This window comes from Cebus imitator, unplaced genomic scaffold, assembly GCF_001604975.1.
Source record: "Cebus imitator isolate Cc_AM_T3 unplaced genomic scaffold, Cebus_imitator-1.0 Scaffold21, whole genome shotgun sequence".
Lineage (NCBI taxonomy): Eukaryota > Metazoa > Chordata > Mammalia > Primates > Cebidae > Cebus > Cebus imitator.
The window spans coordinates 3,292,277-3,302,617 of NW_016107336.1; the positions used below are offsets into that span (position 1 = coordinate 3,292,277).

A 10,341-nucleotide genomic window follows, 5' to 3' on the forward strand; every position below is an offset into this window, starting at 1 on the left:
AAAAAAAAAAAAAAAAAAAAATCCCCATCAACTTCATCAGATGTTGGCTCCCAATTTTTCCTAAGTATCATCACATGTTTCTTACTATTTGATACTTTTTTTTTTTTAAGATGGAGTCACACTCTGTTGCCCAGGCTGGAGTACAGTGGCGTGATCTCAGCTCACTTAGCAACCTCTGCTTCCCCAGTTCAAGTGATTCTTGCGCCTCAGCCTCCCAAGTAGCAGGGACTACAGGTGCACACCGCCACGCTGCTAATTTTTTGTATTTTTAGTAGAGACGGAGTTTCACCATGTTGGCCAGGCTGGTCTTGAACTCCTGACCTCAGATGATCCACCCACCTTGACCTCCCAAGGTGCTGGGATTACAGGCATGAGCCACTGCACCTGGCCCCATATGATACCTTTAAAAGGGGTCTGTATTACTCCTTAACAAAGAGTGTATTTTAAGATTCAGAGCACATGACTAGATTTGAGTGTGGCATGTGTAGGTCCTCCAGGTCCCACCCCTGCTGCCAGCAGGAAGCTGCGCTGTGGGAGTTAGGAGTCCACAGTGTGAACGGTTCGCCGCAGTCCACTATTGAAGGTGTATCTGTTGCTGGTGTGTTTTATCTAGGAGCTTTGTTTCTTGACTTTTCCTAATGCACCTTAACTAGTTAGAATGTAGATTTGTGACTTTTGGGAAAGATGGATTCGCAGAAAAAGGGATTTGAAGTTCTAGAGTACAGCCTGGGCTTTTGCAAAATCCTATATTGTAATTATGCATGTCTTTGCTAATCCTGATGATGATGGCATATATTGATGGACCGCTAGATAATTTACCTAACACTGTCGCTTTTGAATTCTGAACTTCATCTCATGTATATCATCATCGTAAGAAAGTTGGGAGGAAGGAATTATTTGCTACGGAGTAAAGTCTTCTGTTAAAGGACTTCCAGGGATTGTTAAGTATATTTATGCTTTTCAAAAACATAGGAAGAAAGGATCAAGAATTGTTCCAGCCGGGCGTGGTGGCTTACGAATGTAATGCCGCATTGGGAGACTGAGGTGGGTGGAGCACCTGAGGTCAGGAGTTTGAGACCAGCCTGGCCAATGTGGCGAAACCCTGTCTCTACTAAAAATACAAAAATTAGCTGGGCGTGGTGACTTGCCTGTAATGCCAGCTACTCGGGAGGCTGAGGCAGGAGAATCCCTTGAACCTGGGAGGTGGAGGTTGCACTGAGCCGAGATTGCTCCACTGCACTTCAGCCTGGGTGATGGGAGACTTCATCTCAAGAAAAACAAAAAGAATGGCTCCAAGGTCAACCAGCTGTACCAGTGTTAGAAGCAGGTTGGGAAACAGCAAAATTCACTTCGTCTTCTATCATAGAACGGTGAGCTTCATTGTTTTTGATAATGATGTTTGTTGAATACTGTGAAATAATAAGAAATGTATATGTGTTTATTGGTCTCAGTCCCTGGTTCTTGAGACAGAACTTCTAAAACCCTTGCAGGTAAGGGTGCTCAGAGAATCTTCTGTTCTAATATTTGGTCTTTGATTCTGGTTGCTGACACAGAGCTTCTAGAATCTTTGTAATTTGCAGAGTGATGAGGGTACCTGGCCCAGAGCTGCTGAATCCCTTGGGATTTCCTGGGTGGTAGGAGTAGCATTTGATCTTTGACCCTGGTTCCTGACACATGGCTCCTAAATCCCTTGGGATTTCCTGGTTATAGCAGCGCGGCTGCCCTTGTCCTGACAAGGTGACTCTTAAAGGGCTCCTGGGTAGGCGTTGGTCACCAGATAGACCAAGCCATGATTAGAAGCTTGGAGCTTCCAGCTCCATCCTCCATTTTCCAGAGAGGGGAGAGAGCTTGAAGTAGAGTTAATATCCATCATGCCTCCTTGACGAGACCTTCACAGAAATCCCCAAAGTATGGGGTTTTGAAAGCTTCCTGGTTGGTAACACGCCTACATGCCTGGAGGGTGGCAGACCCCAGCTCTGTGGGGACAGAAGCTCTTGCACGCCGGAATCTTCCAGACCTCGCCTGGGTCGCTTTCATCAGGCTGCTCATCTGAATCCATCATAGCCTTCATTCATATGATAAACCAGTAAACGGTCATAAGTGGTAATCCTTTGTATCTTTCGATCTTCCTTTTCTTGGTAGTGTATTTGAGGTTCACCATGCTGGTTTATGTCCTTGGTTCCTGGAGCTAATCTTTAATATCATCTTCTAGATGCCTCACTTGCTCTTTCTTCTTCTCTGTACTTTCCAGCTGGTTGTCGTACTGTGAAACTCACTCCTTAGTGCTCTTTGTCTGAGTCTGTCTGGGCCGCTATCACAAAATACCATAAACTGACTGCTGTGGAAACAACAAATTAATGCTCTGGAGGTTGGAAGTCCAAAATCAAGTTGTTGGCCGATTGAATGTCTGGTTTCACCGTTCCTCATAGGTGGTGCCTTCTCGCTGCATTTTCACATGGTGGGAGAGGCACACGGGCTCCTTGGAACCTCTCTTGTGAGGGCGCTGATCCCATTCATGAAGGCTGCACCCTCGTGACCTAATCACCTCCCAAAGGCCCCACCTCTAATGCCATTGGTTGAAGATTCAGTTTCAGCATAGGAATTTGTGAAACTGAATCACAAACATTCAGACCATAGCACCCCCGAAGTCCGTGTGGGCACGTGAGCTGAGTCACACTGGGGAGGTTGCACTCTTTCTGAATCTCTCTCCTCACCTGTGAAAAGGCTGAGGGTCCTCTTTGCTGGAGAATGACTGCAGAATGGGATGCTGTTTTGTAACAGTGCGGCCTTCACCAACATTCTCTCATCTCTAATGAGTGTCATCGGGGGCACATATTCTGAGAACGGAGTCAGGGATGGAGAAGAAAGATGGAGGGTGGTGAGGGGTTGTTTGTTTTAAGAAAAGAAAGAAAATGTGTGTCCCTCTTTAAAATGACCAGTGATAGCGGAGATGAATTTAGTGCTCCTGAGCCGCCCATTGCATTCTCCAAACGGGCTGCTGTGGGGTGTAGTTCACAGCTGGGCTTGCCGAGAGCTGCGAGGTGCCTGTTGGACACCCCGGAGAGCCTGTGTGTCACCTTTGAAGGACGAAGACCAGGAAGGAGGGAAGTGTAGGAAGGAGGGGCTGGGTAAGACGAGGGGCAGGGTGCTGCCCACGCAGAGCTTAGGGGTGGCTATGGTGGGGTGGACTGGGAGGGAGGAGATTGGTGCAGAGTTCCCCTGGCTGTCTGGACAGCCACCAACAGCAAGGCCCTCTCCAGCACCTGCTGGCTGGCCAGCCCAGGCTTATGTTTTCATTGCTGTTGCTGGTTTCCCCAGCAATGAACAGGAGACTTTGGCAAGGTAGGTGTTTATTCCTGAGCTGTTCTGCCTGCACTGACCCTTGAAATCTGTGACTCATTTGGAAAACTCCAGTACTTTTATTTCCTCGGCTTTTGGACGTAAAATTATGTTTTTGAAACACAATTTCTCTGATGGCTTTTTGGAGGCATTGTGAAGACGCATTAACGTTTATCCACTGTTTTGGAACTGAACAATGTAATATGACGCTGAGTGTTACGGAGTGGAGTGTTATTACGATCGTTACGGTACGATGAACAGAAAGGATGCTTGCAAATGTTCTGGCAGAAGCTGGCAGTTCCCAGCCCCTGCACCAGGAGTGAGGGCTTGTCACTCCCTGTGTCCAGTTTCTCCTGTTTGTTTTTGAGATGGAGAGTCCTGCCCTGTCACCAAGGCTGGAGTATAGTGGGATGATCTCCGCTCACTGTAGCCTCTGCCTCCTGGGTTCATCTAATCTGAACAGATTAGATTTCAAGGATCTGCTTCCTCCAGACCAGGTCAGAAAGAGCCACGGCACAAAAGCATTTCCCAGACCCAGCATAGGTACCTCCAAGTCCCAGCAAGCCTGAGTTGAATTAGAATTAGACAGTGCTCTGCCTCAGCCTCCTGAGTAGCTGGGATTACAGGCGCCTGCCACTGTGCCCAGCTAATTTTTGTGTTTTTAGTAGAGATGGGGTTTCTCCATCTTGGCTAGGCTGGTCTCGAACTCCTGACCTTATGATCCACCCGCCTCAGCCTCCCAAAGTGCAGGGATTACAGGCATGAGCCACTGTGCCCGTCCTCTCCTGTGTGTGTGTGTGTGTTTTTTTTTTTNAAAAAAAAAAAAAAAAAGAGCTGAATGCTTTCCCTCTCTCTTGCTTCCTCTCTCACCATACAACCTCTGCACACACTGACTCCCTTTCTGCCTTCCACTACGACTAGAAACAGCCTGAGGCTTTCACCAGATGCCCAAACTTCCAGCCAGTGAAATTATGACCAAATAAACCTTTTCTCTTTATAAATTATCCAGTTTCAGGTATTCCTTTATAGCAATACATACAGACTTAGACAGATATTTGTACTGAAAAGTGAGATGTTGCTGCCAAGATACTCGAACATGTGGAAGTGCCTTTGGAACTAGGAAATGGGCAGAGGTTGGTTGAGTTTGGAGGGCTCAGAAGAAAAGTAAAACACAAAGGAAAGTTTGAAACTGCTTAGAGATTGGCAAAGTCATTGTGAAAAAAATGCCAACCATGAAATACCACTTAGCCACAAAAATGAATAAAACAATGGCATTCACAGCAACCTGCATGGAATTGGAGACAATTATTCCTTTTTTTTTTTTTTTTTTTTTTTTTTTTCACCTAAGACAAGCCTTACTCCATAGGGGTAGGAGAAGCAGGCATTTTCAGAGAACATCTTTGGCAGAAAAGGTCCTCTTGAGGTGTTGGCTGACTGAAGAGTGTAACAAGTCCTGTGGCCATTTGCCTGGTGGCTTCCAGGGAAGAAAGAAGAATGTGCTCTTGGGTACATTCTCGGTACTATGGAAAAAGGCACTAGCGCAGACTCGGCACTGTTTTTGAAAAAATTTTTTGTAGAAACAGAGTCTTGCAGTGTTGATCAGGCTCATCTCAAGCTCCTGGCTTCAAGCAGTCCTCCTACCTCTGCCTCCCAAAGTGTTGAAATTGCAAGCATGAGTCACCATACCTGGCCAGCAGTTCTTCTCTAATAACAAATCTTTGCGTGGAGATGGTAGCACCCGCTTTCGTTGCCGTGAAACCTGGTACCGGAGAGCTCAGGGAGCCTCCTGAGGGCTACACCACCGGTGAGAGGTGACCTGGCATTCAGGGCCATGTAGCTTGCCTGGGCCTGTGATATTTTGCCATTGTCCCCCACCTGCTACCAACTCAGGTTGGGGACTTGGAGGTACCTATGTTGGGTCTGGGAAATGCTTTTGTGCTGGTGGCTCTTTCTGACCTGGTCTGGAGGAAGTAGGTCCCTGAGATCTAATCTGTTCAGATGAGAGAGAGGCCAAGCTTTACTCCCCTGTGGTAATGCCGTGTCAGCTGCTGCGGGCAGATGTCCAGGAGCTGTGGGCCAGATTTCCACAACTGGACCCTGTCGTTTCCATGCGTGCCTGGTGGCTCGTTGGCCGGCCTGCATTCTTTCTCAAGGTTCTGAGCCACGTAGAGATGCTTCCACTCTACAACTCTTCACAGAGAGGCGGACACCTTCCTTGAATGTTCCTTGAAGGTTTGGGGCAGGTCTGGGGCTTCACCAGTCAAGTGTGCCTCCCCTGAGGTGCAAGGGACGTGTCTGGCCTGCAGCACCTCTCTGGCCACGTTCCCTGGATTTTCTGTATTCACCCACTTTCTAGAACCGTGGCTGAAAGCTACGAAGGTGATGTTATCTCTGAAGAGTCACAGAATAAACTCAGTTTAAGGTGGCTATTGGCTTGATAGCAACTGTATTTCCATGGGCAGGTAGAAGGACAGTTTCCTTGTGCTTGGGAGCAGTCACTGGCGTTGATATTCTTTTTCTTTTTTTTTTGAGACAGAGTCTTGCTCTTGTCACCCAAGCCAGAGTGCAGTCGTGTGATCTCGGCTCACTGCAACCTCTGCCTCCAGGTTCAAGCAATTCTCTTGCCTCAGCCTCCTAAGCAACTGGGATTATAGGTACACGCCACTATGCCCGGCTAATTTTTGTATTTTTAGTAAAGTCAGGTTTCACCATGTTGGTCAGGCTGGTCTCGAGCTCTTGACCTCATGATCTGCCCGCCTCAGCCTCCCAAAGTGTTATAATCCCTGGAAGCAAAGTTCATTGCTTCCATAGATTACAGGGGTGAGCCACTGTGCCTGGCTACACCTAGTAAATTCTATGTTATGTGTATTTGACCACAATTACAAAAAAAAAAAAAAAGTAAATGGGTAGAGGAGTAATATACAGAAAGCCTTCTAAGGAGGGACTAACATTTATCAAGCATCCCCAACAGCTGGGCCCTGTGCTAATAATTTGAGAGAACTTTCTCTGTAAACCTTTTAATGGCTAAAAGTGGGTACATCCACCCCCATTTCATAGCAGGATAAATGGAGACTCTGAGTTGAAGTGATGTGCCCAAAACCACCCGTCACGAGGGAGGTCCAGCATTCAACCCCAGATCTTTCTGAACTTATTTTGCCATACATTTTGAGGCCTAAAGGAAACCTGGACAACTTGGGGCAGAGCACTTTTGTTTTTATTTTTTCCCAGAGAACTTTTGTCGTTAGTCTGTCCAGGCGGCAGTAATGAGATACCATCAACTGAATAGCTTATATTATAAAAATCAGAAGTTGGCCTGGTGTGGTGGCTCACACCTGTAATCCTAGCACTTCGAGAGGCCAAGGCAGGTGGATTGCTTGAGCCCAGGAGTTTGAGATCAGCCTGGCCAACATGGAGAAACCCCATCTCTACTAAAAATACAAAAAATTAGTTGGGCGTGGTGGCGCATGCCTGTAGTCCCAGCTACTTGAGAGGCCGAGGTGGGAAGATCACCTGAGCCTGGGAAGTTGAGGTTGCAGTGACCTGTGATTGTGCCCTTGCACTCCAGCCTGGGGGACAAAGTGAGACCCTGTCTCAAAATAAATAAATAAATAAAATACAAATCAGAAGTTTATTTTCACAGTTCTGGAGGCTAGGAAGTCCAATATCAAGGCAGATTCGGTATCCAGTGAGGGGCTCTTTTCCAGATCTTACATAGACCACTGTCTTTTCTTTGGAATGTCATGTGGATCTCTCTTGGGCCTCTTTTAGAAGGGCACTAATCCCATTGTTGAGGGCTCTGCCCCCATGACCTAATCACCTCCCCAAATCCCCACCTGCTAATATCATCACCTTGGGGGTAAAGATTTCAATACATGAATTCTGGAGGGATGTAAACATTCAGACCATACAGCTTTTTAAAAAATTGTACAAAAGTACTTGAAGTCTTGGCTTGGCCACTTTTCTCGTTTGTTTTCTTTTTCAGACTGAATTTCGCTCCAGTGCCCGGGCTGGAGTGCAATGGCATGATCTTGGCTCACTGTAACCTCCCTCTCCTGCCTTCTCCTGCCTTAGCCTTCCGAGTAGTGGGGACTATCGGCATGCACCACCACGCTTGGCTAATTTTTTTGTATTTATAGTAGAGATGGGGTTTCACTGTGTTAGCCAGGATGGTCTTGATCTCTTGACCTCGTGATCCACTTGCCTTGGTCCCGCAAAGTGCTGGGATTATAGGCACGACCACAGCACCCGGCTGGCTTGGCCACTTTTTTATGTCTCTTCCATGACCTTCAACTTCTCCTTGATACAGAGGAGCAATTGTTGCCTTCCAGAGCATGCGGGAGCTTGGAACATGCTTGGCTTCCCTAGGAAGAAGGGATGCCTAGCAGGAACCTCCATCTGCCTGCCTCACTGCTCTGGACAAGGGTTCATTGCTTCCATATTGTCATGGCTGCCCAAGAAATGAACCTGCATGAACTGCCTGGGTGACTGAGCCTGCCATGCTGCCACATGCAGCTCCATTTGGACAGTCCTGTATCCGCCCCACACCTAAGGTGCTTCATGAGAAGAAAAAGTGGACTCCTCACTTCATCACCCCAAGCGGCTTCTTCCTGGTCCCCGTTATCACCTCATGCCCAGAGGCTGCTTGGAGGCAGACCGGGGACTTCACTAAAGCCTGACCATACTCCTGTCGTGTTCTCAGTTCTGATTTGGTCTTTTCCTCTTTTCCCTTATTTTGCCCTTCTTGATTTCAAACTTGGATAGCTTTTCGTTCCTGCCAGTGGAAACTCCCCGTCCTTGTGGCAGCATTCTTGCTGTGCTGTGCGTCATGGCTGAAGCATTTCCTAATCACTTTGGACTTTTCCACACAGTGGCAGTGACCACGTTTGGACCACGTCCAGATTCAGCAGCCACACAGGTAGCTGATGGGAGGGAGAGACATTTGCACATTACTTGAGGCGAGGAGTTAAGAGACCAGCCTGGGCAATCTAGCAAGACCCCATTTCTGTTTTAAAAATAAGTAGAACTTACTTTGACTCTACCTTGTTGTACCTGGTATGTATATGGTGAGCTGACTTGAATTAATTTGTCTAAAGTAGCCCCTTCAAAATAAAATGGATCGTAGGTGGCACCAGATTGGAGAAAAGAAATCCACATTGAAAATGAAATTGGCCGGGTGTGGTGGCTCATGTAATTCCAGCACTTTGGGAGGATGAGGTGGGCAGATTGCTTGAGCTCAGGACCTTGAGGTCTGCCTAGCAACATGGTGAAACCCCATCTCTATAAAAAATACAAACATTGGCCAGGTGTGGTGGCGCAAACCTGTAATCCCAGCTACTTGGGAGGCTCAGGACCTTGAGATCATCCTAGGCAACATGGCGCAACCTTGTCTCTACAAAAAATACAAAATTACCCAGATGTGGTGGCGGGCACCTGTAATCCCAGCTACTTGGGAGGTTGAGGCAGGAGAATTGCTTGAGCCTGGGAGGTTCAGGCTGCAATGAGCCATGTTTGAGCCACTGCATTCCAGCGTGGGAGACAACAGTGAGATTCTGTCTCACAAAAAAAAAAAAGAAAAGGAAATGAAATTGTGTGGTAATTGTGTGGTGGGCTTAGAGTAGCGTCTCTAAGGTTTTTGTGGTTTTGTGTGGATGTTTAGCAAGTCAGCCATTGGGGAAGAACTGGAACTTGCACCCTGCTTCTGACAGTCCTCTTAGATTCTCTGTCGGGGACAGACCTCATGCTGTTCCTCGCACTATAAAACAAAAAATTAAACACTCCTGCCCCCATTTAATTATAAAAGTAACACACTTTCTAGTATAAAATCCAGAAAAGCTTAATGAAGAAAAGCAATAAAAGTTAGATCATGTCTTCATCAAGACATCATCTGTTAGCATTTTTCATAAACACACTTTAAAAAAAAAAAAAAAAAAAAAAGCAAAATTGAGACCTATTTCTCCCAACATTATACTAAAAGCATTTAAGCATTTTCTCAGGCTGTTAAACCACTCCTAGGCCGGGCGTGGTGCCTCATGCCTATACTCTGAGCACTTTGGGAGGCTGAGGCTGGTGGATCACCTGAAGTCAGGAGTTCCAGACCAGCCTGGCCAACTTGGTGAAACGCTTTCTGTACTAAAAATACAAAAATTAGCCAGGCATGGTAGTGAGTGCCTGTAATCTCAGCTACTAGGGAGGCTGAGGCAGGAGAATCACTGGAACCCAGGAGGTGGAAGTTGCAGTGATCCGAGATTGCACCACTGCACTCCAGCCTGGGCGACAGAGCAAGACTCCATCTCAAAAACAAAACAAAACAAAAAACACTCTTAAAAACATCACATGGATGGGCCATAAATTGTTGGATCATTCCTATTTTGGGGAATATACTTACAGTTCTGCACTGTTACAGATAATATGTCTTTGTAGTTCAATCTTTGTTCTCACTTATGGTTATTTCCTTGGAAGAGAATCTTAGAAGAATTATTGAATAAAAGGAAGTGCATATTTCTTTTATATGGACAAACTGCTTTCTAGGAAAACTCACACTACAGTAAGTTTTCCCAGCAGAAAGAGATTCTGTCTGATGTTTTCGCTTTAGCATTTACTGTTTACAACTATTGATAATTTGTTAAGTGAAAAGTAGAACCTCATTGGTACCCTAATTTACATTTGGTTATTTGTGAGATTGAACACTTTTTCCATTTTTCTTAGCCACTTTTATTTATTTTATTAGTGTGTTCATGTCCTTTGGCACTTATTCTGTGAGGTGTGAGCTTTTTTCTTACAGATTTAAAAGAGCTCTTATTATGTTAAGGGAAATAACCCTTTGTCAAATTGTAGATTTTTTTTCTGCCTGGGTATTTGTTGATTGCATGAATATCTGGGTTTATGTGCATGTAAGGTTTTTTTATGTGCATGTAAGTTTTTTCTTTTTCTCTTTCTTTCTTTCTTTTCTTTCTTTCTTTCTTTTCTTTCTTTTCTTTCTTTCTTTTCTTCTTTTTTTTTTTT

The 10,341-nt window shown here is 45.8% G+C and overlaps 1 protein-coding gene across 1 annotated transcript in view; it reads left to right on the forward strand.

Moving 5' to 3' along the window:
- Nucleotides 1-10,341, forward strand: part of GMPR (guanosine monophosphate reductase) — a 67,075-nt gene that overhangs the window by 29,369 nt on the left and 27,365 nt on the right. The gene's annotated exons all lie outside the window — the stretch shown is intronic.